This window comes from Trachypithecus francoisi, unplaced genomic scaffold (assembly GCF_009764315.1).
Source record: "Trachypithecus francoisi isolate TF-2019V2 unplaced genomic scaffold, Tfra_2.0 Lachesis_group10, whole genome shotgun sequence".
Taxonomy (NCBI): domain Eukaryota; kingdom Metazoa; phylum Chordata; class Mammalia; order Primates; family Cercopithecidae; genus Trachypithecus; species Trachypithecus francoisi.
The window spans coordinates 27671595-27688849 of NW_022681455.1; the positions used below are offsets into that span (position 1 = coordinate 27671595).

Consider the following 17255-nt stretch of genomic DNA (forward strand, 5'->3'; position numbering starts at 1 on the left):
CCAGGCTGAACTACATTCCCCAGAATTTCTTTTTCTGTGTGTCTGTGGTTAGGATGGTCCCCAAGAGATATTCTTGCAGAAGATTTGAGAAAGAAAGCTAAGTAGCAGTCATTTTGTAGCTCATGCTAACTCACCTGCTGACTTATCTTGTCACATGGCAGTGTTTGTGCCTGCAACTAACTACCCCACCTTCCTGTGGGTTCTCCTTCAACCTCTGTAATTTCTGAACCTAATGTTTGTGTTTAGCTTCAAGCAAAGGACCCTGTCTTCTATAGAATATTACAACACCAAGGAGAGGCAACAAGAGCTGACATGGATTTCATTTCATCCTGTGGGGCTCCCAGATCATGCTTGTGGGTTCCAGCTTGTTCTATTATTCCCCACTTTACCTCCTTCTTCCTTTCTTGATAATCTGCCCCACAGTCTTTATAATGCTGAAGCTTGAAGTGCACCCCAGTGGTTCTGCTTCTTTTGTTGAATCCTGACTGCTACATATCAATGACTCAACTAAATGATCAAAAACTTGAACAAATATTTTATAAAAGAAGATGTTCATGTATCTAATAACCAATTATTTTTCATGGGCCTGTTGCAATTGTTGACTCTTCACAGTGTTAATTATGAATAAAATTAGCTGCAATAAAGTGTAGAGTCAAGAAAAGGATCATGGAGGAAGAGGATCAGTAAACACAACTCAAAGGAAAGGATGATATCCCACCAGGATTTAAAGTCAAATTGGTCATTTTTAAGACCAGTGCCAAAAGGACTCCTGTTTCTTCTCCATGGTAAAGTAATAGAAACCAGACTTACCCTATCGCCTTAAACAACTGGAAAACTGTACAAAGTATATGTAACAACTTTCTTCAGACAGACAATAGGCAGTGACTACTTTTGATACCTGGGAAAAGGGAACAAATGAGAAAGAAATTGCCCTATTTACTGCCTATAATCAGATTAAGAGGAACATTTCATAATCATAAAGAGGTCAGGCCGGGCGCGGTGGCTCAAGCCTGTAATCCCAGCACTTTGGGAGGCCGAGACGGGTGGATCACGAGGTCAGGAGATCGAGACCATCCTGGCTAACACGGTGAAACCCCGTCTCTACTAAAAATACAAAAACTAGCTGGGCGAGGTGGCGGGCGCCTGTAGTCCCAGCTACTCGGGAGGCTGAGGCAGGAGAATGGCGTAAACCCGGGAGGCGGAGCTTGCAGTGAGCTGAGATCCGGCCACTGCACTCCAGTCCGGGAGACAGAGCGAGACTCCGCCTCAAAAAAAAAAAAAAAAAAAAGAGGTCAATACACCAAGAAGCCACAATAACCCTACATGTATGCACCTACAAATAGTGCTTCAAAATATGTGTAGTGAAACCTGCTAAACTGCAAAGAGAAATAGAAAAATTACTCAGTTATAGTTGGAAATTATATTTTTATTATTTTTTTATTTTATTTTTTGAGACAGAGTCTTGCTCTGTTGCCTAGGCTGGAGTGCAGTGGTGCGATCTCAGCTCACTGCAACCTCTGCCTCCCGGGTTCAAGTGATTCTCCTGCCTCAGTCTCCCAAGTAGTTGGGATTACAGGTGCCCACCACCATGCCCAGCTAATTTTTGTATTTTTAGTAGAGACGGGGTTTCATTATGGTGGTCAGGCTGTTCTCAAATTCCTGACCTCAGGTGATCCACCCGCCTCGGCCTCCCAAAGTGCTGGGATTACAGGTGTGAGCCACTGTGCCAGGCTGATAGTTGGAAATGTTAACACTTCTTTCTCAGTAATTGATAAAACAAATAGTCTGAAAATTCAGTATGAACACAGAAGATTTGAACCACATTACCACAAATTTGACCTCATTAACATGTATAGAACGCTCTTCTCAGCAATAACAGAAAATTTTCTTGTCAAGTGCTCATAGAATACTTACCAAGACAGACCTTATTTTGGGCTAAAAAATAAGTCACTGTAAGCTCAAAAGGACTGAAATTACAGAAAGTATATTTTCTGACCACAACAGAATTAAACCAGAAATCAATTAACAGAAATTAAACAAAATAGCCTAAAACCAAATAATACATCACAAGGGAAATTTAAATTATTTTGAACTAAATAAAAATGAAAACAAAATATAAAAAAATGCAGCTAAAGCTTTTCATAGAAAAAAGGCTTATATTATAGAAGAAAAACGTGGCCAGGTACTATGGCTCATGCCTGTAATCCCAGCACTTTGAGAGACTGAGGCAAGAGGATTGCTTGAGCCCAGGGATTTGAGACCAGCCTGGGCAACATGGCGAGACCCGTCTCTACCAGAACAGGAAAGAAAGAAAGCAAGGAAGGAAGGAAGGAGAGGGAAGGAAGGAAGGAAGGAAGGAAGGAAGGAAGGAAGGAAGGAAGGAAGGAGGGAGAAGGAAGGAAAGAAGAGAGAGAGAGAGAAAGAGAGGGAGGAAGGAAGGGAGGGAGGGAGGGAGAAAGAGAGAGGAGAGAGAGGAAGGAAGGAAAGAAGAAAGGAAGGAAGGAAGGGAGGGAGGGAAGGAAAGAGAAGCTGGGCTGGTGGCTGGCGGGTGCCTGCAGTCCTCAGCTACTCAGCAGGCTGAGGTGGGAAGAATGTTTGAGCTGGGGAAGTGGAGGCTGCAGCAAGCAGAGATTATGCCACTACACTCCAGCTGCCCCCCAGCCTGGGGGACGGAGCCAGACCCTATTTAAAAAAATAATTGTCTATCAATCATCTATAGTTTCACCTTAAGAAACTAGAAAAGTAAGAGTAAATGAAATTCAAAGTAAGTGGAAGAGAACAAATATTAAAGAGCAAAAGGGAATGAAATAGAAAAACAATAGAGAAGATCAATGAAATCCAAAAACCAGTGCTTTGAAAAGATGAATAATAAATAAATCTCCAGTCAGACTGGTCAGAAGATAAATGCAGCAGGAAAGAAAGAGGGTACTTTACCCAGATTATACAAAAAATAAAAGAATATTTTGGATAATATACCAATTAAATTGACAAATTAGATGAAATATATCAATTTCTCAAAAGATAGAAACTACTAAAACCCACTCAAGAAATAATCTGAATCGTAATATAACTATTAAAAATATAATTTATAATTTAAAACGTCTCAAAAAGAAAACTCCAGGCCTAGATGGCTTCATTGGTAGATTCTACCAAACCTTTAAAGAGGAAATAATATCATGTCTACATAAACTTTTCCAGAAACTGGAAAAGTAGAGAACACTTTCCTACTCAGTTTATGAATTGGATATTAGTTGACATCAAAACTTGGGGGGGGGAATGAAGGGAAACAAAGAACATAAATGTATCTGTTTCCACTGAACCGTACACTTAAAAATGGGGTAAAAATGGTAAATTAAACATATATATTTTACCTTAATAAAATAAACTACTGTAAAAAATAAAAAATGAAATAGCACTACCTCAGCAAAAACAAAGCAAACAAACACCAGATCACAGTTTGAGAAAAAAAAAAAAAATGCAAACCAATGTTCCTCATGGAAATAAGTGTAAATATTCTTAATAAGTGTTAGCAAACTGAATCAGCCATTTTTAAAAAGGATGATATGCTGTGACCAAGTGGGATTTATCCTTTGAATGCTGAGGGGACTGTGCCTTTCTGTTCTTAAAGGTGTCATTTTCCATCTCTATAAGGAAAGATACAGAGTAAGATGCTTTGATTTCAATACTTAGTAACCCTGTGAATTACAAACTTCTCTAATCTGAACATTTTTCTTATTGTAAAAGTGGATGGCAGCACCTCATGGAACTGTTATGAGAGTTACATGAGGTCCTGAATATGAAGGCGTTTTCTAAAATGTGAAATTTAGAATAGTTAGATGGTATCTTTTTTTTTTTTTACTGGTTCAATATCCATGCCACACCACTCCGTATTTCTTCAAACAGATAACAAGGTACTACAATCATCTTGTAGTCTTAAGGAAGTGTGGGAACACTTTAAGTACAAATACAAATAAATACATATACTTTGCTTGAAAATTTGAAAGAGAGAAGAGCTGAAAGAAGAAAACGATGAGGAGTTATGATCCAACACCTCGGATAAATTAGTATTAACTTTTTTGTTTTTACACAACCAGGTTTTAAATGCATAAGTATGCAATGGCATATTTTAGCCTGTTTTTCCATTTTTAATTTTCCAATTACATAAATATTGCAGTACCTGTTTTTCCATTTTTAATTTTCCAATTACATAAATAATGCAGACTATTTTTATGACAAATGTAAAGAATACAAACGTAATCGAAATTGATATTTTAATCTCTCACATTCCATTTTGCTGTTTTATTAGATCGGTGAGTGTCCCTTCGGATGTTTTTAATGGACTTTAATTTGGGGGTTCATTCGATATAAATAGAACTATTTATGTTCGCTATTTTGTGTATTAAAGTTTACACACATTTTCCAAATAAAACGATAAGAATCTAATTTTTTTTTTTTTTTTTTGAGACGGAGTCTCGCTCTATTGCCCGGGCTGGAGTGCAGTGGCTGGATCTCAGCTCACTACAAGCTCCGCCTCCCGGGTTTACGCCATTCTCCTGCCTCAGCCTCCCGAGTAGCTGGGACTACAGGCGCCCACCACCGCGCCGGCTAGTTTTTTGTATTTTTTTAGTAGAGACGGGGTTTCACCGTGTTAGCCAGGATGGTCTGCGATCTCCTGACCTCGTGATCCGCCCGTCTCGGCCTCCCAAAGTGCTGGGATTACAGGCTTGAGCCACCGCGCCCGGCCAGAATCTAATTATTTAACAGCTGTATGGTACCCTATGACAGGAATGCATCACACCATTCCCTTACTGGTTAGCATATTTATATGCTATATACAAATAATGCCACAGTGGACATCTTTGCATTGTAACCATTTAAATCATGTAAATCACCAGCTGTATTCGTCCAGTTTCTACTTTGATCAAAGTGCTGATTTCACACAAGTTATGCAATCTTCCACTCTGTCTTCAATTACCTACGAGTGTCCAGTACTATCGAAAGACGGGCTGTTCAAAGGCAATGGATGAGTGGGGGCCATAAGTTAGGGTCTCACTCCACTTCGTAATTAGCAAAGTTTAGTTCCATCTGCAGAGACTCCACTGCCAGAGCTCAGATCACAGCCTACTTTCGGGCGCCGACGGGAGCTCGCTCACCGTTTACTAACGTGAAGTTTGTATTGTTTGCTTGGAACGCTGATGCTGCTTATCCTCACGCGGGAGGACTCTCATTCCAGTGCTCTTGTCCAGGTGGCACAGGAGGTTTGCTTTTTTTAAAAAAACAAACAAACTCTCGTTATACCTGAAAGTTTACATTCAACTCACAAAGCCAATTTTCTTGTACAATACAGTAGTTATCCTGATTTGCATTTCTTCATGTCTGTAACGTGAAAAAAAAAAAAAAAAAAAAAAAAACGTGGTGCGGCCGGGTAGTCGTGGCCGAGTGGTTAAGGCGATGGACTAGAAATGCACCGGGGTCTCCCCGCGCAAGTTCGAGTCCTGCCGACTACGAGGTGGTAAGGAAAGATTTAGAAGAAAGAAACTCAAACTAACTCGCGTGTTGCGAATTGAGTTTGGTACTTCCCCGATCCTGAAACCCCACAACAATGGAGGGTGGAAGTTATTGATTGACTATTTACTATTTTCATTAAGATTATGGGTGCCTTAATTAGTACATACCTAATCATTTTCCCTTTAGCAGAACCTTTGCACGGTTTTCGGGGACGCCTTGCGTTTCCCTGCCCTCCAAATCCTCTTGAAGCCTGTACTTGTTACAAGTCTTGATAGTGCTTTCCTCTTCATGGAAATTTAGTCTTAGTCTGGGGTCCAAGTCTGTGGTCACTTATCAGTTTCTGTGGAATCAGTGGTTCAACTGCTTTTGTCACCCGGTCTCGCTGGTTGCAAATGACTAGAAACACTGTCAGAGATATCGACACCATCACAATCAAAAAAGCAGGCTGTCCTGACAGACCCCTTCGTTTCGACTGAGGCGGCATATTAAAGTGTAAATTCGCCAAGTATAATCAATTTAGTACAATACAAACTTACAGACTTAAAAAAGTGGACAAGAGTACTTCAGTTTATTAGAGGTAGTCAAAAGAGGTACTCGTTCAGTTCTTCCTCGTTAGTATAGTGGTGAGTATCCCCGCCTGTCACGCGGGAGACCGGGGTTCAATTCCCCGACGGGGAGGAAAGTAGGTTTTTGCATCTTCTGCCCACTGATGGCCCCTACCTGGCTCTGAGGGCAGAGCTGCGGTGGGACCCACTTGCCATTTCTCCTTAACTGTCACTGGACCCTCTCGACTTTCCTCACTCCTAAGACCAGCTGTTCTGATCAGAGAAACATTCCAGTCAATTCTGAAAACTCAAAGTCACAGTTAGTTTAAGGCCCTAAGGAGAATCCAGGTTTAAATGACACAACATGCACTCATTAAAAGTTATTGAGAATACAGTTGTGTAGCATCTACCTCTTATTTGCATGGTCAAAAAGCTCATGTAAATGTTCAAATCCACCGTCCTTCTAGACATGAAATCCTGGAATGAAGATATTGACATGGTCCAGCTGGGGGATTGTGTGTGCTCCAGCTGCACTAGCTGACCTGGGCAACTCCAAACTATAGAATCCACAAGATGTCAATCAAACGTATGAGGGAAGATGACGAAGTGGCCACAGACTTTTGAGGAGATTCCCAAGTTTCAGGAACACATGAGGAATGTCAACACTGCTGCTTTCAACAATATCTGAAGCTTCAGGCAATGTGTTAGTGAATGTATGTCAGATTTAAAATAAAAATCGAGCTTCCTGAAAGGTGGGGGTGGGGGGGAGACTTAAAAAGCCATAGCAATCAGGACAATGTGATACTTGCTCAGGGGGTGTAAATTGGCTCAATCACTTGTGAGAATGACTTAGCATTATATATTAAAGCTTGAATGTATACATGTACTGTGGCTCTGCAATTCCACCCATAAGTATATCTCTCCAACAAAAATATTTATTTAAATTCACTGAAATACATGTACAAGAATATTCATGGCAGCACTAGTTGTAATGGCCAAAGTGGAAATAATCCAAATGCCTCTATGGAGGTGTTGGACTTTAAGAAGCACCTTGACATCAGGGGCTGATTTCAAAGAGTGGAGAGAGTGGAAAATTACTTGTCAGAACAAGAGCAAGGGCATTTAGGGGTTGCTAAGACAGAGGAAACTCAAAATAAAAAAGTGGCCAAGAGGGGTGACAACATTCCTGTATTTGGCACCCTGCTAGCTTCTCTTTTGTTCCATTCCTTCCATCTCCTGGCCTTTCTCCTCTCTTCCGTTTTCTTGTTTTTCCATATCTTTTCTTCTCCTCCCTAAACCTTTTCTTCCCAACTTTCTTCTGTATAAGAACCAAAGTACTGAGTGTCTGAAGTTACACCTTGTTTCCTGAATGTACTGTAAAGCCCAGATAAGTGTTCTTGGTCTTTGAATGTGCTGGAGAAGATAGGAAGAATAGACTGGGGCCAGAGAACTTCACCTTGAATTTTTCTAAGCTGTAAGATGAAGGCATTTAACAAAATCAATAGAATAAAAATAATAAGGGCTTGGCAGTCAGAGGTTAGCTTTAACATCCACTTCCTGTGGTTTAATAAACCTTTCCCATTCTTGGGCTCTCGAATTTTCAGGCCGAGAAGATACAATGTTTGTGGTACTGTCTACAAACCAACCATTTATATTGAAGTTACAATCACAGTCATTGTTATTATTGCTGCAAAACAGGTAATGCCTTATTGCTGTTGAATGACAGACAGTCCCTAAACTTGGGCTAACAAAACACAACACTTAATATACAATAGGCAAAATCTTCACACCCCAGACAAGCAACTTAGACTTATCTACAGAGAAAATTCCATGGAGTCTGACTTCAATTCTCAGAGCTTGTAGGTGAGGAAAAGAGAATTGCCTTCCTCAAATTAGGATTAACGTTAGGTGGATTAACGTTAGGTGGTGTTTACACCACAATAGATTCTCTCCTACTGGAGACACAGTTGTCTCGGGTGTTGGAGGAGAAGGTTAATGGACTCAGAGAAAGAGGCAAACTATAACGCAGGGTTACCTACAATGATGACAGATAGAACAGGGTTACCTACAATGATGACAAATAGAACGCAGAGCACAAGGCAGGGTTACCAAAGGAGATGACACAACTGTAATCCAGGAGACTCAGTTGCCTTTGGGGTACAATTAGAAAGAAACTATTTGGGAGAAGTCAGGATAAAACCGTAGCCGGCAGGATTCGAACCTGCGCGGGGAAACCCCAATGGATTTCAAGTCCATCGCCTTAACCACTCGGCCACGACTACACACCCACATGGCGTTCTTGGTTAAAGCTTTTGAAGATGTGAGTAGCTCGGGGCCAGTGGCGCAATGGATGATGCGTCTGACTACGGATCAGAAGATGTGAGTAGTGTGCCATTCTTGGGTAGTATAGTAAGTAGATACTACAGTAAAAGATGTTTTGGTGCCTGGTTACTAAGTCTAGTAACAAATAATTTTCTAGGTGCATTAAGAGCTTCCAACTTTTAGATGAAATAAGTCATCCATAGTGAATTGGAATTCAGTTGAGAAATGTGGAGTTCAAAGGAGCATTCCAAGACAAGAGATTTGAATTTTCTCTCCCCCTAGAACTCCACTTGCTAGTCACGGTTGATGCACCTGTTCACAGGTATTTGTGAGATACCAGCAGAAAGGGAGTTTGGAGCTGAGGGTCTGATCCTAGTAGCTTCACACCCTCAAATGACAATGGCACAGGAAACCTGCTAAAGGAAATTTGAAGGAATTATGACCTTGGGGTCATTTGCTTTTGCTTTCAGTATTGAATACTAAGCCAGAAATATCTTCAATAGCTTTGAACTGCTTTGTTCTTTCTCTGGCTTAAAGAATTCGTTGAAACCCAATTTGAGCAGGGGTGCAGGAAGAGAAGGGGCAGGGAAGACCTAGCCTTCGTGGACCCTCTGAAGAAAAAGTTGATGGGAAGGTCTCCATCCTCTCAGGAAAAGCTAACTCCTTTTCACCTTCCCCAGGGAGGGAAACAGGCAGTCCCAGGAGCCAGGAGAATATGGAGAACCTTAGATAACATGTTTTCCAAAATTTTCCAGCTTGAGAACATTCTTTGTCCCTCCTAATGCAAAAGAGCTTGTGAATGCCACACTAAATCTAGCTATATTAATACCTTTTTTTCCCCCTAGGATTAAAGACTGTTGGTTCAGGGAAACACTACAGAACCAGGCTTTTATTGTTTATTCTTTAATGGTGAATCTCAGGGATTACAGCTTTGAGTTCTGGGAATTGAAGTGCTTGACCAAAGTACCACCAAGTAGATTCAGACAGACTTTCAGATACAAATGGGAGAATTCCTTTACATTTGAGACCCTCAAACTCTCTTGCAGATACAGTTCTCCCATATTCATTTTCGTTTAAGGCAGACAAAAAGACAGTTGCTCCTGAAGTGAATTGCACTGTGTTGCTCAGAAAGATATGTTGATATCCTAACCTGACCTATTTGAAAACAGTCTTCGCTGATTTAATCAAGTTAAGAGGAGGTCACGCTGGATTCAGGTAGGCTCTAAATCCAGTAATCCAGTGACTATTGTCCTTATAAGAAATGGAAAATTTAGAGACACAGTCACCAGGACAAAAGCCATGTTGAGAGGGAGGCAGAGTGGAGTGATGCAATTACAAACCAAGAACGCCAAGGATTTTCTTCAATCATTAGGAGCAAGGAAAGAGGTCTCAGATTCTCCCTCAGAGCACCTAGAAAACAATCAACCTGGCCAAAATCTTGATTTTAGATTTCTGACTTCTAGAGCTGTGAGAGAATAAATCTGTCTTTTTAAGTTACCCAGTTTATGGTTGTTAGGGCAGTCTTAGGAAACTAATCAGCTCCCTTACCCATGTTCTTGGAACAAGATCCTTGCTGTTGCTGCCCTAGCACTTCTCCATTCCACCAGGAAGCTCGTGCAAATGGTGACTCACTTCTTTTTTTTTTCTCTCTTGAGATGGAGTCTAGCTCTGTTGCCAGGCTTGGAGTGCAGTGGCGGGAGCTCGGCTCACTGCAACCTCCGACTCCCTGGTTCTAGCGATTCTCCTGTCTCAGCATCTTGAGTAGCTGGGATTACAGGTATGCGCCATCATGTCCAGCTTTTTTTTTTTTTTTTTTTTTCCTGTATTTTTAGTAGAGATGGGGTTTCACCGCGTTGGACAGGTGGTGTTGAACTCCTGACCTCGTGATCCGTCCGCCTCAGCCTCCCAAAGTGCTGGGATTACAGGCATTAGCCACCGCGCCCGGCTGACTCACTTCATTTTGAAGAAAACTCACTTAGTGAAACAATCCAAACTAAAAGAAATCATTTATGTTCAAAGACACTTATGATATTTTGTTATAATAATGAAATAATTAAAATAACAAACATTTCCAACAATAGGAGGGAAGATGATTATGTAATATAGGTTATATCTACCTGGAAAAATACTACAAATCCAATAAAAACTATATTTTGCAACTCTTACTAGTGGATAGCAGAAATAAATAAATAAACTAACAGTATTTTTGAAAAGATTGTGATAGTTCAGGCAAGAAGCATGTGATATAATGTTAAGTTAAAAGAGGAGAATTTTATTTTATTTTATTATTATTATTTTTTGGAGACGGAGTCTTGCTCTGTCGCCCGGGCTGGAGTGCAGTGGCCGGATCTCAGCTCACTGCAAGCTCCGCCTCCCGGGTTTACGCCATTCTCCTGCCTCAGCCTCGCGAGTAGCTGGGACTACAGGCGCCTGCCACCTCGCCCGGCTAGTTTTTTGTATTTTTTTAGTAGAGACGGGGTTTCACCGTGTTCGCCAGGATGGTCTCGATCTCCTGACCTCGTGATCCGCCCGTCTCGGCCTCCCAAAGTGCTGGGATTACAGGCTTGAGCCACCGCGCCCGGCGAGAATTTTAAAAATGCATATATTGTATAACCTCATGTAACATTTTTGCATTATACATATTTGGGAGATGTGGGAGAATACACCAATGCATTACTAGTTGTGTCTGGGTTGTAGGATCATAGGGGTTTTTTTTCTTTGTTTTTCTATGCTGTGAAGCAAACATCATTATTCAGGTTTAAAAACGAACGGGCAGAACAGCATTTTATTGCTGGAACAGGGAAAAAGTAGTCCCTAGATACAAGAACTTTGATTTAGTCAAACATTTGGCTCAAGTGGTCACATTGTTCCCGGGGACTTCTGGTTAAAATGGTAGTGAAACCCAGGGCTTTATTTTTGCTTTCTTAAGATGCCCACAAGTTGGCAATAAAAGCAATTCAAAAAATGTGTAAACCTACAGTGATGAAGAGAGCATGAGAGCAAATAACGGATAGTACAAAACATTGTTTGCTTCCCAAATTAAAGTAGCTTGATGCAATGGAAATGTACGAGTTTTTTTTTTTTTTTTTTTTTTTTTTTTTTTGAGACGGAGTTTCGCTCTTGTTGTCCATGCTGGAGTGCAATGGCGCGATCTCTGCTCACCGCAATCTCCGCCTCCCGAGTTCTAGCTATTCTCCCGCCTCAGCCTCCCGAGTAGCTGGGATTACAGGCATGCGCCACCACACCCGGCTAATTTTTTGTAATTTTAGTAGAGAAGGGGTTTCTCCATGTTGGTTTGGCTGGTCTCAAACTCCCAACCTCAGGTGATCTGCCCCCCTCGGCCTGAGATTTATGTCTTACCCATGTAACAGTCGATTGCAGATTTTTGTGTCAGCAAAGAAAGAGGAACCTGTTTTTTGTCCTTGTGGTGATTCAAGGTTCCAGGCCCCTTCCATCTTATGAATCTATTATCCCCTAAAGCTTGGGAAAGTGCACACTTCATAAAGGTTTAGAGAAAAACATGTTACTTGCATTCATGATTTATTGATTATAACTAATTATATGGCCTCACTGAGGTGTAAGGAGTCTTGGTAAGTACAGACTTTGGCTGGGTAGCTTAGTCCCACAGACAACACTGTACTATGGAGGAGGAAACATGAATTTAGGTGGATACCACAGTTATCAACAAAATTTGGGAGACAGAAGGGAGTTGGATAAATAGTAATTGAATTAAAGTGGATAAAGCTGAAACCTGTTTGCAAGGTGGGAAGCCAACCATAATAAAGCTGATGTCACAGTTTCTTGGAAAGGCTTAAGAGTTGGAAGAACCTGCTGGGTGTGGTGGCTCACGCCTGTAATCCCAGCCCTTTGGGAAGCCGAGGTGGGTGGATCACGAGGTCAGGAGTTTGAGACCAGCCTGACCAACATGGTGAAACCCCGTCTCTACTAAAAATACAAAAATTAGCCCGGCGTGGTGACACACACCTGTGATCCCGGCTGCTTGGGAGGCTGAGGCACAAGAATTGCTTCAATCCAGGAGGCGGAGGTTGCAGTGAGCTGAGATCATGCCATTGCACTCCAGCCTGGGCGACAGAGCAAAACTCCATCTCTAAAACAAACAAACAAAAAAAGAGTTGTTAGAATCATGTAACCTTAGACTCATTAGTCTGTACTGCCCCTTCTTCACAGAGGGTTTACTTTGGGAAAAAAGCTCCAGAGATGCTCTTGACTTAAGGATACTAGGTATAATTGAAATTGGGAGTGAAGCACATATTGAAAATTGGGAGATGGAATGAAAGTCTCTATAGGACACTTGAAGCTCCCTTTCTGTTTCAGAAAGTATGGACAGCTAAGCTTTTTCTACCACTAGCCCTAAACATGCAGAAGATTGAAAGACTCTGCTCCCCAAGAAAATGGACTGTCATTAAGAAAACTGACCCATAGATATGGACATATCAAGGATCTGGATTGAAATGGCCTATCATACACAATCATTCTAGAATGAGGCCTATATTTTTTTCCATACCCATAGTACCAATTAGGTTTTGGGGTCTACCTCCTAAATATGACTGAACTGCTATGTGCCACCAGAAATTGGAGAAAACACAGGTACCAAGGCAAACAAATGAACGAAAGAGAGCCTGGTGGAAATAGAGATAAATAGGTAACAGAAGCAAAAAACAAAAACCTATCATTATTATTCTCAGGGAAATAAGAAAGCATTCTGTATATATGAGAATAATAAGATACTATTCTATTATTATTATTATCGTTTCAAGACAGGGTCTCACTCTGTGGCCCAGGCTGGAGTGCAGTGGTGCTATCATAGTTCACTAAGATGCTATTACTTTTTAAAGAGCATTAAGGGGAACAAGAACCCTTGAAAATAACAAATATGGGCATGGGGCAGGAGTATCTCAGCCAAGAAAATTATGTATGTGTTAGGGAAGCTCTGAGAGTATGGTTGTGGAAGCGCGCCACTATGGTTTGAATCCACAGGGTATACTGATCACCCTGCCCAGGCTGAAGGTATTACAATGCAAATTGAAGGTGAAGGTGTAAAATCTCAATTCATTAAAAACAAAAATTTCCAGAAGGTGTCTGACCAGAAAGGAACCCCCAAGTTGCTGCAAGCAGAAGCTGAGACCACTAAGTTATTTTCAAGACTGTCAGCAACCTTTTTCTCATGTTTCCATCATTCCCCTCCTTGGCAATCTCCATGAAGATGACAACTGAATCTTTATCTCCAGGCCCGACTTCTCTCCTGAGTCTTCCTAGTGGACAGATCCACTTGAATGTACTACAGTTACATCAAAGGGCAACATCTAAAGGAGCAGAAGAAATGTGCTTTTCCCTTTGGCCACCATTCTAACTTTTAAAAAATCCTTCCTTTTAATCCTCAATAAATATCTCCAAGGAATAATATTTAAAAAAAAAAAAAAAAGGAAAATAAGCCTGGGCAACATGGCAAAACCCCATATTCATGAAAAATACAAAAAAATTAGCCAGATGTGGTGGTGCACACCTGGCTGAAGCAGGAGGATCACTTGAGACTGGGAGGCTTAGGCTGCAGTGAGCTGAGATCACTCCAGCCTGGGTGACAAAGTGAGACCCTATCTCAAAAGATAAAAGAAAATAACAAATATGACAGAAAAAAGTTTAACAGAAGGGTTAGAAAACAAAGTTGAGAACATTTCCCATAAAAAGGTACAAAAAAGAAAAATGGAAAAATAGAATAAAAGATAAGAAAATTGGAAGACAAATCTAGAAGTTTCAACAACATGTGATTGAAAGTTTCGTGGAAGACAACAAAGAAAATAGAGAGGGAAAACTATTAATGAATGCAATAAAATTTTCTTTTCTCTCTCTTTTTTTTTTTTTTTTGAGATGGAGTTTCGCTCTTGTCGCCCAGGCTGAAGTGCAATGGTGCGATCGTGGCTCACTGCAACCTCCACCTCCCAGGTTCAAGCGATTCTTGTGCCTCATCCTCCCAAGTAGCTGGGATTACAGGCATGTACCACCACGCCCAGCTAATTTTGTATTTGTACTAGAGACGGAGTTTCTCCATGTTGGTCAGCCTGGTCTCGAACTCCTGACCTCAGGTGATCTGCCCACCTTGGCCTCCCAAAATGCTGGGATTACAGGCATAAGTCCGCATCCCCGGCCGTTTAAATTTTCTAAACCTAAAAAGGATCCAAAGGATCCACCTACTGCCCAGCACAATGAACCAAAACAAACAAACAAAAACAAAAACAAGACAAAAAACAAGAATTATCCAGAGTGTCTATTTTAGAATGGCATTTAAATTCATCACCACACTGATAACAAGAAGACAAGAGTAATGCTCACAGAATTCTAAGATAAAATTATTTTCACACTAGAAATCCCTACCTGACCAAACTAAAATCATTTATGAAGTTTGAATAAATATATTTTCAGAAATGCATCATATTTTTTAGGTCATAAGCAGGAAACAGAGACCTCATGAGGACTCAAACTCCAGTGTCTTCCATGCAGGGAATTGATTACAGAGGTGGTGGAAGATCAAAGAAGCCAACTGGGATGGGAGGTAGAAATCTGAACCCAAGGGGTGGGATCTCCCTCTGGAGCAGGCAGGTCTGGCAGGATCTGGAGCCATGGAGGAGACACAACTGCTGCCAGAAATGCTGCAAGTAACAGGGAGGGAAAGCAAGAAATATCCTGACTTCCTTCTTCTCTCTACCTCTCAATATTCCTTCATTGTCTTCTATTGGCTGAACTCAGGCAGAAGTCAGCGGCCATCAGTGGAAATGCAGTGGCAGGGGCCAGCCACTGGCACTACAGAGATGACCAAGGGAGTGGCTAGGAATGCATCTGAGCACAAACAGGCTTAAGATTGCCAAATGCAAAAACCTCAAAAAATTTCTCTTTTCTCAGAAAGCTGTTGGAGGATCTTCTCCAAAAATAGGGAGTAAACCAAGAGATTTGTGACTTAACAAAAAAACCATTCAATGCAGGTGAGCGGTAAAGGGGCTGGCTCTTCCGCAGATGGAGAAGCATCAGCATGATCGCTATGAAGCAGACCTACAGATTAACCAGTTCAGATTGGACAAGTTTAAAAAAAAAAGGAACTGAAAAATGACCAAATTCAGAAGTATTTTGCAGCACTGGAAGAGAGTTGGGCGACAAATTAGTATTAGAAACACAGAAAGGAGGCAGACAAACAAAAGAGGCAGTATTCAAATCAGGAAAAACAAGAGAATGTAGTTATAGTATACAAGTGATCCTGCGGTGAACAATATTTCCATGGACATAATAAGGAAACACTTAACATTATTTAGCCACAATACTATGATACAAATACATTGAAAGATGAGGGTAGATAAGTGTATTTGTGTTTTAGGCTATATCTTTTCTTTCAGTGTGGGAAGTCTTTAGATATCTGTATCAATCAGGACATGAGCAGGAAGTGGAATATTTACTTGAACTAGAAAAGTTGAGGATAATTTATTTAAATTATTATTTATAAATAAATGGGCAACATAGATTACTGGAGCTACTAATCCGCACTACCCTTGAGCTTGACGGGCATAAGATGGAGCCTGGGACCTGCAGCTCTTTGGAGAGGGCTGTGTAGAGAGGTTTCCTGGCGGATGTTGGGACATTTCCTGAGGGATTCAGACTACAGCCAACAGAACCAGAGAATAAATATACCAGCTTCACTCTTCACTCTCCCCCTGGATCTCTTGTAAGTATTCTCTTGGCCAAACTCAAGCAGGAGTCAGAGGATAAAGAAGCCCATTGAAAATGTCCATACTGATCAGCACCAGGGCAGACAACAAGATGCAGAATGGGGCCAGGGGACCTGGATGATATGCAGCACGAGGTCTAAAATTGAGGAACCAAGAAATTGCAGGACAGTCAGGTGCAGTGGCTCATGCCTATAATCCCAGCACTTTAGGAGGCTGAGGTGGGTGAATCACCTAAGGTCAGGAGTTTGAGACCAGCCTGGCCAACATGGTGAAACCCCAGCTCTACCAAAAATACAAAATTAGCCGGGAGTGGTGGTGCACGCCTGTAATCCCAGCTACTCCATAGGCTGAGGCAGGAGAAAGGCCTAGAATCCAGGAGGCGGAGGTTGCAGTGGGCTGAGATCACACCAGCCTGGGTGACAGAGTGACACTCTGTCTCAAAAAAGAGAGAATGAGAGAAAGAAAAGAAAGGAAAGGAAAGGAAGAAAAGAAAGAAATAGAGGAAAGAAAAGGAAAGGAAAGAAAGAGAAAGGAAGGAAGGAAGGAAGGAAGAAAGAAAGGAAGGGCAACAATAACAACCGCAATCAGTTGTGCTTACGAAGTGTCAGGCATTGTTCAAAGTTCTCACTGAATTTTCTCAATAACCCGTAAGTGTTCCTCTTATTCCAGTTTTACAGTTGAGGAAACTAAAACATAGAGAGGTTAAGCTCCTTGCCCAAGGTCATAGAACTAGGAGTGAAAAGCAACTGGACAGTTGCCACTAGGAAACCTAAATTCAGTTTAGAGAGAGTTTGGAACAGGAAAATGCTGTGCTTCTTTGTTTTTCTTATGATTTTATTTAGATGAAAGATCCAGAATAGGTCAATCCATTGAGACAGCACGCAGACTGGGGTGGTTGCCAGGGGTTGTGAGGGAGGGAGGAAAGGGGAGAAACTGCTTAATGAGTAAGGGGTTTTATCCTGGAAGGATAGAAATGTTTTGGAACTAGATAAAGGTGGTGGTTACACAACACTGTGAATATTGTGAAGGATATTGAATTGTTCACTTTAAAATGATTAATGGTGAAAAAACAAATAAACAAAAAAAGACTGTCTTCCTTAGCACGCCTGAACAAATGCAGTGTTAATCCACTGAGTACAAGTACTGAGGC

At 41.2% G+C, this 17255-nt stretch overlaps 3 non-coding genes across 3 annotated transcripts; 2 read left to right on the forward strand and 1 right to left on the reverse strand.

Annotated features, from left to right (window-relative positions):
- The first annotated feature begins 5425 nt into the window (after window positions 1-5425).
- Window positions 5426-5507, forward strand: TRNAS-AGA. The gene has a single exon. It is a non-coding gene; the product is annotated as a tRNA-Ser (tRNA).
- A 607-nt stretch (window positions 5508-6114) lies between these two features.
- On the forward strand, window positions 6115-6186 carry TRNAD-GUC. The gene has a single exon. It is a non-coding gene; the product is annotated as a tRNA-Asp (tRNA).
- A 2067-nt stretch (window positions 6187-8253) lies between these two features.
- Window positions 8254-8335, reverse strand: TRNAS-UGA. Its single transcript has one exon. It is a non-coding gene; the product is annotated as a tRNA-Ser (tRNA).
- Between the last annotated feature and the right edge of the window lie 8920 nt (window positions 8336-17255).